Genomic DNA, 12,482 nt, shown 5'->3' with positions numbered 1-12,482 from the left:
TGCTCAGAAACAAAATGTGCCATTTTCCTGAAAATTTCAGCCAATTCCGTCCACAAACGCCAAAGTTATTAGACATAGAATTTTCAAAAAACCCATAGAGAAAAAATCCTAACTATATATACCTACTGGCGACCGCCAGTAGGTAATGTATCTACACATTTTGAACCATCATTTCTCAAAACATTACTGAACAAGTGTACAACAAATTACAAAAAACCTACACCCCCCATTTTCACAGGTTCTGCTTGATGGATCACCCCCAAAAATTTTGGGAAGGAGCTGACGTGGATGAACAATTTTTTTAAGTTTCATGAAGATTTGTCAAAAGGTGCCAAAGTTATTAGCAAACTTAAACTTCCATTGCTTATGGAAACATGGTCCTAACTACTGTAGAATTAAGGCACCCCCTACTTATTTGAGGTTCAAGAAGAGGGGGAAATTAAGATAAAACACAAAAAAGCAACCTCTTGTCTAACCTATATACTTTAATTCAGGCAACAACTCTGCTATTTCCTAGATGCACAGAACAGAAACATTTAAAGCAGATAATGCCTTAATTTCCATATAAATTTACTTTTTATTGGTATGAATTCATTCATTATCTTTTTTTAGAAAACATTTTTGTTATATATTTCTGTTTTTACAGGTATAAAACTTATTTTTGGTGTACATGGAAAAACAATCAATTATTGTCACCCATATGTACATTTTTCATGAGATATAAAAATACTAAGAGATTAGAGCACCCCACACAAAAGTAGCCCTATTACAGAACATAAGTGAAGTCAAAAAAGACACTTTCACACAAACTATTTCACTAGGCATACTATTCAGCCATACTAATTAACATACCATACAACACAATTATTACAAAGAAAAAAGGGAAAAAAACATGAACAAGAAAGCCCATCTGAGATATCAAACAGTTCATTTATATAAAATATAATCATAATAAAGGGCATTGATCCATCTTTTTATTGTCCACAATTATTTCTTCTTTGAGTGACTTTCCTGGTCCTAGGCTTGTCAGTTGTGCATGACTGGCCTACGTACGTTTCGGTGATTAGGATGGTATTATCACCTTCATCAGGGACGAAAAAGAACAACAGGGTCCAGATAGCCAAAAAAGGGGATGTTTACATATCTGAAATAACATAGTATGATTTTAAAGTTTCTGCACTGTGCATCACATTTCAAAAACATTTCTTTTTAACTCTTTTTATATTGTGCTTAGGAATGGAATCTCATGAGTGGTGACCTAAGAGTAGTACCAACATTACAGGGTCAAAGTCTATTGTAAGATAGCCTTAACAAAATAATCAGATTTAGAGAAAGGACCAAATGTCCCCAAAAGAAAAGAGAATAGTTTCACTCCCAAGTGACAGAGCAAAGTGTAAGATGTGTTATTGCACATGATCATTAAACCATCACCAAAGTAGAAAGATATAATAAAAAAACTGTATTAACCTACATCTTTGCATGTTAAAGAATATATATTTCTAGGATCCGAGGAGTTCAAATTAGGGACCCCACAGAGTGATGGCCGTAAGAGTTTCTATAAGTTAAACATGGAAGAATAACACTTAGCTCAATTAACTATCAAGCACCATCAAGGTAAAATACACTTTTTAGGGAGGAACCTACTTTTCAAGAAGACTGGCAATCAATAGAAGGGATATACCATATACCCTTCAACTATGAAGCATTACTTTAAATTTTATCAACCCAGCCGGAGATAGTATCCAATATGTATCTGTAAAAGAAAGGGGGAAAGAAGCTTAGGAAAACGGTTCAAAGTGGGAGGGTTCTCCTACATTAATGTTCTCTCGTTGTGTTCTTACCTCAGATTAGAAAAAGAATTGTTTCTCATATACGTATTCTTTTAAACTTTTAAAACATCAGTGCACATTCAGTTGTGTAGGTTCCTAGCTCAGGCTGTAGATTTGTCTGCAACAGTAAGATAAGGTAATAAGCCTTAGGGTCCCAACTGGCTTGTATTAGAGTTACATGCGCAAAACTGTTTTAAACGTTTCAAAACGGGAGGGAAAGAGCCGAGTTCGTAAATATCTGCTTCAAAATGTTAAAAATAGCGGGGGTTACAGGGGATCGCCATTGTGTAGTTCACACCTAAAGTCCGTACCAATAGCTATTATTTGTTTTTTGGGACAGGATGGAATGCTGTTACTGGCATCCCTTCATAGAGGAGACAGCCCATTATGATGGTGTTACCATCCTTTGTAGACCGGCAAATTCCCACCACTCGTGGCTTAATTTGAAGCGTCAGATGGCGAAGAATGAATTTCTGTCTAATAGTAAAAGTCCCTAACGCATTACCAACTACCATAACCCAAGAGTGTATGGTCGAAAGTATCCCCGTTTACCTGTATCGTGCTTCAAACGGTCCGACTTTAACGTCTTCACCTCTCTGGGGGTAAAGCAATCTCATCGACACTACCTGCCCTTTTAAAAGTCTTTCCGCAATCGTCAATCAGTGGGAGGCCCTCGCGAGAGCCATGCAAGCCACACGAGAACTTGCCAGAGGGAAATATCGGTCGCGCCATCTTGGAACAGAATGTACACGCTCATTATAGTTCCATCCAGGATAGCGCGTACGATACCAAGTGTATCATGCCCTTTGTTAGATCCCTGGAATTTAGAATCCTATCAAAAAAGTTTTATAGAATTCAGATACCTAAGTTAAAAATCCTGATGGGGGCAGTGTGCTGCGCTTGTAGGGTGCATAGGAGAATGAGCGCCATCTTGGACTGTTTGCTCGAAATGTCTCAAAAATAAAATTGTTGTTATCAAGCAGAAATGGTCTGTAATTCTAAGACCTTGAAGAATGCATGCTGCTGGCAAAATGATAACGCTGTATGTCCTAATGGAGAGTGGATTCTGCAGTGCTTTAAGTAAAAGGGTTTACCCTAATCAGTAATACTAAAAAGTGGAATTAACAAAGTGCTGACGATTAACAGACTACTCGGTAGCCACCTATTTGTTGAAAACATTATATTGGTATAATACCTAGCATTAGGAATAGCAGCCAACTATGAGAGACTGATCTGATGTAAGGTGACAGTAGGACATATTAAGAGGTCACAATCCATGGTATTTCCTCATTCAATCCTCTACGTACAGTGTCCAGGGAATATATCCAATAGGTTTCCCTTTGTTTCCTTAGCTTAGTTGGATCTTTGCCAGGTATGTTTTTAACACGTTCCAAGATGACCCATCTCATATCATTATCAGTGTGTTGTTTATGAAGGTAATGACTTACCATGGGTGCCTGTACTTTGGAGGTTTTTATAGCTGACTTGTGTTCTGATAGTCTGGTGCGAAATTCTCTTGCTGTTTCCCCAATGTAGCCCTGCCCACATGGGCAGAGTATTAAATCGACGACATTGGAGCTTCTGCAATTAGACAAGTGTTTGATGTTACCCGACTTGTCTCCACAAGTCCATGTCTGTGTGACTATGGCTGTTTCGCAAGCATGGTAATTGCCACATCTGTAGTTTCCCCTGGGTGGTGGTAAGCCATCTATAGTGGCTTGTCTTAAAGATGTAGTAGGTTTAGGTCTACTATGTACCAATTTATCCTTAAGATTTGCGTTACTCCTGAATGCTACAATGGGCTTCTGTAGGGGATCATGTTCCTCATTAGTGTTGAGGATTTTCCAATTTTTGTCCAAAACTTGCTTTATTTTGTAATTGATGCTAGAGTGATCTACTACACAGGCCAATTTATCCTCTGAGTGTTTGGGGACACTGTTAATCAGGGCATCTCTGTTATAATATTTTGCCCTTTTGAGGGATTGTTTTATGAGTCTCTTCGGGTAACCTCGCAGGATCAGGCGTTTCTGTAGTTGTTCAGCATGGAACATAAAATCCTTCATACAGATGCAATTCCTACGGATTCGTAAGAATTCCCCAAAGGGGATAGAATCTTTTTGGCAGGTCGGATGGAAGCTATTATGTTCCAAAATAGTGTTTTTGGTAGTTGGCTTCCTAAAGAGGCTGACTTTCAAATGGTTATCAACTCCCTTAATCCGAGTGTCAAGAAATTCTACTTGCGTAGATGAAAAATTGCAAGTGAATTTTAAGTTTGTATCTGCCAAATTGAGCCAGGTAACACATTCTTGGAGGTCAGTTTGTGAGCCCGTCCAAATAAAAACAATATCATCTATAAACCGATGCCATTTCTCTTTGTTTTCAAAGAAGGGGGCAGCTTCATTGAAGATGTGTTTACGTTCAAATTCCCCCACATAGATGTTCGCTATGCTGGGGGCACAAGAAGCCCCCATGCTGATGCCCTTGATTTGTTGGTACAAATCTTGGTTGAATTCAAAGTAGTTGTTTTGCAATACTATGGCCAGGCACTCTAAAATGAAGGTGTCCGGCCTATCCCCCGGTGTCCTAGCCACGAGCGCTGACACAGCTTCTATGGCTAGGTCCTGGGGGATATTAGTATACAATGATTCAATGTCCAAAGTTACCAAGATTTGTGTTTCTTGGTCAAAAAAGGCATGCTCAAGAGTGGCTATCATATGCCCCGTGTCTTTGAAGTAGGATGTGTATAGAGTAGTCAAAGGGCACAAAAAAGTGTTGATATATTTCGATAATGGTTCCGTACAGGATTTAATAGACAACACAATTGGTCTGAGAGGCGGATCAGAGGCATGTTTTCTTTAACATGCAAATATGTAGGTTAATACAGTTTTTTTTTATTATATCTTTCTACTTTGGTGATGGTTTAATGATCATGAACAATAACACATCTTACACTTTGCTTTGTCACTTGCGAGTGAAACTATTCTCTTTTCTTTTGGGGACATTTGGTCCTTTCTCTAAATCTAATTATTTTATTAAGGCTATCTTACAATAGACTTTGACCCTGTAATGTTGGTACTACTCTTAGGTCACCACTCATGGGATTCCATTCCTAAGCACAATATAAAAAGAGTTAAAAAGAAATATTTTTGAAATGTGATGCACAGTGCAGAAACTTTAATATCATACTATGTTATTTCAGATATGTAAACACCCCATTTTGGCTATCTGGACCCTGTTGTACTTTTTCGTCCCTGATGAAGGTGATAATACCATTCTAATCACCGAAACGTATGTAGGCCAGTCATGCACATCTAACAAGCCTAGGATCAGGAAAGTCACTCAAAGAAGAAATAATTGTGGACAATAAAAAGATGGATCAATGCCCTTTATTATGATTATATTTTATATAAATTAACTGTTTGATATCTCAGATGTGCTTTCTTGTTCATGTTTTATTTCCCTTTTTTCTTTGTAATAATTGTGTTGTTTGGTATGTTAAATAGTATGGCTCAATAGTATGCCTGGTGAAATAGTTTGTGTGAAAGTGTCTTTTTTGACTTCACTTATGTTCTGTAACAGGGCTACTTTCGTGCGGGGTGCTCTAATCACTTGGTATTTATATATCTTATGAAAAATATACATATGGGTGACAATAATTGATTGTTTTGTCATGTACACCAAAAATAAGTTTTATTACCTGTAAAAACAGAAATATATAACAAAAATGTTTTCTAAAAAAAGATAATGAATGAATTCATACCAATAAAAAGTAAATTTATATGGAAATTAAGGCATTATCCACCTTAAATGTTTCTGTTCTGTGCATCTAGGAAATATCAGAGTTTTTGCCTGACTTCAAGTATATAGGTTAGACAAGAGGTTGCTTTTTTGTGTTTTAACATGGTCCTAACTATAAATAGCCAGTCTCAACTGCCACTGGGTGAACTTTATATATACATGTATACATTCCTCTAGTCCCAACCACTCCTCACTCTGGTTAGGAAAACACCAGCCACACCAGTGAGGTTACTTCATGTGGTGTTACTTGGCAGAAACAAGGAAACACAGTGAATTTCAACCAGACTCGGTCTAGCTTCCATGACATCTAGCTGCAATCACCAAGTAGTTAAAGAGCTACCAACTTTATAAAAATAAAATAAAGACTTTTGCTTATCGACAGTGTGACACACATATTAATTCATAAGTGCAATGTGTAAAATATAAGAACAACCCCCACCCCTTTGTGCCAAAGAAAATTCACCACTGGTGTGGGACAAATTATAATACTATAAATAAAACTATTACACCAAATGCACATTGCATTTCTTCCAAGTCCGTCAAAATCAGTGGGAAAGGGGCACATTTATACATCTTTATGAAACATATTGAGAAACCCAAATAGGATATTGATATAGTCCCGGTAAACTTTAAGGGGAGACAACATTTCAATAATAGGCTGCAGTAGCCAAATTCATATATTAATAACCCCGGGCCTTTACCACAAGCAATCATACAAAATAGGCATATAAAGTGCATATATAATTTGTCCATTTAACGCTGTATGAATGGGGAGAAAATCCTCTATTTCAGCGATGTAGTCAAACTAGTCAAAATTAATACTTGATTGTGATACACCTGGATCAAGGTGCGATACTGATGTACTCCCTACACAAAGAAAACAATACTCAATTAATAGGCTGCAGTAGCTGTATTCACATGTCATAGCATACAAATGGCACTTTTCACTTTATCATCATAAATTCACAGATCCCTGTTCCAAACAATGTGTCCATAATAAGATTTCATATATACTTGGGGCAGGGGGTAATCATATGTACAAAAAAAGGGAAAGAAACCAGATTATATTAAAATTAAATTACATGATGAACAAAACAACCATGGATCATCAAAATTGCTCTCATTTAAAAACCAACTACAGTTGCTTAAAAATCCCTTTACACATCACAGGGGACGGAAACATCATCTGGGAGAAGTCAATCTATAAAAACTATTCATGCTTGTAGGGGGTCATACTGCCTGCTTCTAAAATTAAAGGAGATCCCAACCTTCTTAAACTGACTAATCTGTTTCTGCCTCTCTGGTGCTTGGGTACAATATCCATGCCAAAGAATTTGCACAACTTCTAGTCAGCTGCATGATATTCATTAAAGTGTTTGGCTGTGCTGTATGCTGTGTCATAATTGGTTATTTCCAGCCAATGTTCAAGGATATGTTTCTTTTCCGTAAAAATTGTAGATCCAACGTACCATTTTACGTATGGGCAGACAATGGCATATACAACATACTCAGTGCTACAAGTTATAGACTTGGTGATCTTCCATAATTTTTATATGCTGGTTAATATCACTTGCTCTAAGTTATTGCTGTAGCTATGTACCCTCCTTAGGATGTAAAAAATTACACAATAGCATGTCCTTGAGCCAGGTGTTCCTCGCATAGGTGACCAAAGGACGGGTACCAATACTGTTACTCAGAATCACATCTTGTTTCAAGATGTCCCACCCATTGTTCAAAGTGTTACACAGTTCTGTGACATTTGCATTTGGTGATTAAAGGGAGTCCTGACTGTCCTGTGATTTCCTCATGGTTCAACTGAATTCATTCCCCTGTTGATCTGATCTCCTCTCTTGGTGGCAATACCTAGGTGCTTAATGGATTATACTCCAGATCTAAACCTCCTTTTCATCTGATCACACATCTCAATATAGTCTTCCTCTGAGCTGCAGTTACACATTGCCCAGAGAAATTCCCATAAGGGATACTCCGTCTGTAATAAGGGGCATGCCTAATACGAGCATGCAGAATCGAATTGCCTGTGGTGTTTTTCCTGAATAACTTAGATTTCAGGGAGTTCCCAATTGCTGTTAATTGGAGATCCAAAAACTCAACAAGGTTTCTGCTGTTGGTCATTTCAAAACACAAACTCGGATTATTGGAATGTAGAGCCTTGGCAAAATGACATACATCATTCTCTTGGCCATTCCAGACACAGAAAACGTCATCAATTTACCAAAGCCACATAACTACATGGCTGATCTATCAAGACATCACTGCCTCCCAGAAAACCTGCTCCTCCCACCACCTAACCAAAAGATTGCTGTAGCTGGAGGCAGAGCAGGCGCCTATCGCCTACCCATGTATCTGTTTGTATAGCACCTTTTCAAACAGAAACATATTTTCAGTCAGGCAAATGTCGTCCATGTCCAGGAGCATTTGGGTGTGGACTAGAAGATTAATGCCATGGGCTCTTAAATAATATCTGCTTGCTGCAAGACTATCTTGCTGGAGAATACTGGTATATAAACCTTTGACATCGACACATGCCATAATGTAAGAGTCTTCCCAATTCAAGTTCTCAATTTTAGTAAAAAAAATCTTACATATGATGTTAAACTACTCGCAAAGGGAAAGAGAAAATGGTTCACATATATGGAGGTATTATCAAATAAGCTGCTTTTTGAGGAAATGATTGGTTTACCTGGAGTAGTCCTCTGTCCTTATGAATTTTGGGAAGTAAATACAGGGTCAGTAACACTGGAAAATCATTCCTCAAAAAGTGTATTTCTTCCCATATCAACAATTGCCCATTATACCATTCATTCAACAGTTCAGGGTACCTCTTTTGAACATGCAAATAGTAAATGTTGTCAATGCAAGTGTAACATTCTGTATTATTCAGTTGAAATGAGGCTACATTTACATATTCGACTCTGGACATCAGTACCACCCCCCTCTTGTTAGAGGATTTAATAATGATACTATCATCACATTGTATAATTCTTATGGCCCTCCATTCTTCCTGACTCAAATTGTGTGATTTAGGTTTGTTTGCATACAAGTTTTAAAGGTCCTTAGCCACCAAAACACAGAATATGTCAATATTGTCTTTGGGAGTCTGGGGAGTAATTAAGATGGTGGCTTGAAATGAGTCTCTGCAGACATGTTAGTGATGATCCCAAACTCCTACTGAAGACTCTCTATCATTGTAGGGCCAAAGGGATCGATGGGGGCACCCAAATTAGTAGTGCTATCAATGTCCAAGGTTTTATTTAAATCATATAGGGGTTGCAGAGTCTCAATGTTATCAAATAATAAATTGAAATTTTGGTTAATAGTAGTGGCTCCAAGGTTTTTTTCCAGAGTCCTCTTTGAGTAAGTGGTATTTATGCAGCTTTAACTTGCATACAAATTTAAACAAATCAACCTGTAAATGGGCATAGTTATCCAGTTACTCGGGCAGAAAGAGAGCCACCAATCTAAGGATATCATATTAAACAGGTGCAAGTTCTTGGTCCGACAAATCGATAACCGTTAGTTGTTGTTCTGTATCTCCTCCTGCCATTATGGTTTCTTCTGGCTTTGCCCCCATGTTCCATGGCATTTTCGCTCTTGTTTCTAACTTTGGCATCACTTTTTTGTTTCTTTCTTTTGCCTCTGACTCACTTTGTGTTCCGAAAAGGACTGGTATGAGTTTGTTGTAAGAGGTGATATTCCTCGGAAAAAGAAATCTTGTTACCAGCAAAACCAGTGGAATCTACATCTGAGCTTAGACTGGTTGAAGAATCTCCCTTTCTCTTATCCTTAGATTGCAGAACTGTATCCTTCGGCAATTGATTTCTAGCTGTGTCAAACTTTCATGCGAAAGTTAGAACATATCCCAATTCATAGTCATCCTCATCTTGTTCAAAAGTGCGTTATTTATGTTGGATGATATCCTTTCATATATTATATATATATTAGAACCTGCTTATCCACTACCTTTAGGGTATTTGTAATGCATTCCTGCTCCGGGTTTGATTTCATTTTAAGTGACAACTGAATGATCTGCTCAAGTAGTGACTTGTGCTCTTCCCAGGCATATTTTATTATTATTTTCAACCAACCTTGTGAACCTGTCTTGGACCTGTCTTGGAACAATACACCCATTCGTCAAGCATCCGTGGGTTAGGATGTGAAATGGTGGAAATGAAGAAAATGCAAAGGCCTCATGGAACTCGATCAACCACCAAATATTTTTGTAACAATGTGGCTTCCCACCAGCAACTGACCTCTTTCTTGCACAACTTTTCCAGTAAGCAGATCTTTTGTTTAATGTTCATGGGAACACTTTGCCCTGTATATAAAGTAGCTCCATTACGTTCTCCTCTCGTTCGGAAAAGTGTTGCAGCTAAGTATTCCCATTCCTTGATTACGTGTTCTGCCAGATTTAAAGGTAACATTGTTGCACAGTCCGGGGATGTCCCACCCGTAGGTCCTGGCTGCCAAACCGCGTGACAAATATAGTGCTAATCAGGCTCGGCACTGGTCCTCCGACTCGGGTCTCACCTGGGTTTGCTGTGCACCTCAATCAGTTCAATGACAGCTGGCATGGCAGGCGTCTCTTACAAACAAATCCAGAGCACACAAGACACTGAGGTGCCCAGCCTGCGGGCCGGGGCTTGTGCGGCAGATGTCACAACTGTATACATTCCTCCACTCTCATCCACTCCTCACTCTGGTTAAGAAAAGAAAAGCCACACCTATGAGGGTACTACATGTGTTTTATTTGGCAGAAACAAGGAAACACGACATGTTTCGACCAGACTCCATCTTGGTCATGCAACATGTAGTTGCAATCACCAAATATTTTAAGAGGGACGTATGCATTTTCTCACATACTCAGAAAGTACATACATACGTATGCACTTTCATACAGGAGTATGAAAAGCAGTTGCAGACACACCTACATACCACTGTAATCCTTTTCACAGGCACTGAGTTATTCATTCAGCCAATTACATATACAATTAGACGGCCATAGAGGTATGAAAACCACATCATGCATCCAGGGAAATAGTCAGTTGAGAATGGATCAGACATTTTAGTGCTGACCCTGTCTGTGCACTGTCACTGACAGCTTCACTTGAAATTTAAAAGTTGTTTGTCAAGTCTTAAATACACATTTTAGTAGACATAACTCACATCTGAGATACGCTGTAGGTATGCCATACACCATGATGCTTTCTGCTTAAAAGATTGAGAGATGTTGTTTTGAATTTTAGAAAGGTACTCATTCACTTGCAGACACCTATGTTAAGCACCATATACAGTATACCACCCATAATGAAACTGACATACATGTTTGCAAAGCATAGAGTCTCTCTCTCACCCAGTTACAGAGTGACAGAGGGACTTATACATTTCATCACATACTCAGAAACTACTTGTATGCAGCAGTATGAAAGGAAGTTGTAGACACGCCTGAATGCCCCTCCAATCCCTAACACAGGTACTGAGGTATTCGTTCAGCCACCTACATTCACATTTGGAAAGCATAGATAATTAGGGGTTCAGCACTAAAAATTTGGTAATTATGTCAAATAAGACAAATGTATATTTGGACATATATCCTTGTCCTTTCCACAATACAATTGAAAATCATGCATGTAATAAATATGTAACAGAGGAGTTTCTTTGTTCAATGATTATTAGTTTTCTTCTTTTTTTAAAACCAAGGCAACAAACTGTAGCCACAGTAGCCAATGCATTTCTTCCCACAAGGACTTCTTCAGAGCTCTGAATCAGGTGCAATTAACATTGGTCCTTCAATTTGCTAGTGTGTGGCGATGATCACAAAGTTTAACATTCAATACAACATGTGTATTCCCTTAATTGTATACAACCAACATTAGTTCTTCTATTTACGTTTGTATGAAGATAGCCAAGGATTTCAACATCCTATAACGTGGTAAAATTGGAGTACAAGTGCTCCTCGATAAACAGTTGTGCCTGACATCTGCTTTTGTAGAGGTACTAAAACAGTCAGTCACATACCTGCACATTTACTTAAAGATCTCATGGCACTGCTACATATATTCTATACTCACTCAGATACATAGGAAAGTAGTGACACAACCTCATCATGTATCCAGATAAATAGTATTTTAAACATGGGTAAGGCATACCAGTGCAGACCCTGTCTGTGCACTGTCATTGCCAGGCTCACTTGCATTTAAAAGCTGTTTGTCAAGTGTTAAATCCATGTTTTAGTAGACACATCTGAAATATGCTATAGGTATGCCATAAAGCACAGTGCGTTGGACATATGCATCAACACATTTTCCCATAAACACAGAATGGGCAAAACCCATTGATGCATCTGGCCCTTTGTGCTTAAAAGGGGAGAGATGTCCTTTTGAGTTTTAGTTAGTTACTCATGCACCTGCAGACCACTATACCAAGCACTACATACAGTATACCAATTATAATGCAACTGACAAACATGTTCCAAAGCATAGATCCTCCCTCTCTCCCAGTGAAAGGGGGGCAGAGGGACTTATACTTGCACTCACATACTCCGAAACAAGTCATGTATCCAGCAGTATCACAGGCAGTTGCAGACACACTCACATACCCCTCTATTCACTAACCCAGACAAAAATACACAGACAAACTTGAAAAGTAATAGAGTAATGTTAGCTATATTATAACAAGAAAAACTGTTTATTTTGGTAACAAAATGCTTAAAATATGTAATTTAATCGTATGTAATTAAAAAGTAAATATACTTTTTTTCAGGCATCAATTTCTAATAAAGTACAGCCAGCTACAGTGCCATCAAAAAGTGAGAGAAGAAAGAAACAGAGGAAAAGA

Source organism: Lissotriton helveticus, chromosome 6 (genome assembly GCF_964261635.1).
Source record: "Lissotriton helveticus chromosome 6, aLisHel1.1, whole genome shotgun sequence".
Taxonomy (NCBI): Eukaryota; Metazoa; Chordata; class Amphibia; order Caudata; family Salamandridae; genus Lissotriton; species Lissotriton helveticus.
The sequence above is the reverse complement of the archived record's forward strand: the minus strand, read 5'-3'. Positions refer to the sequence as shown.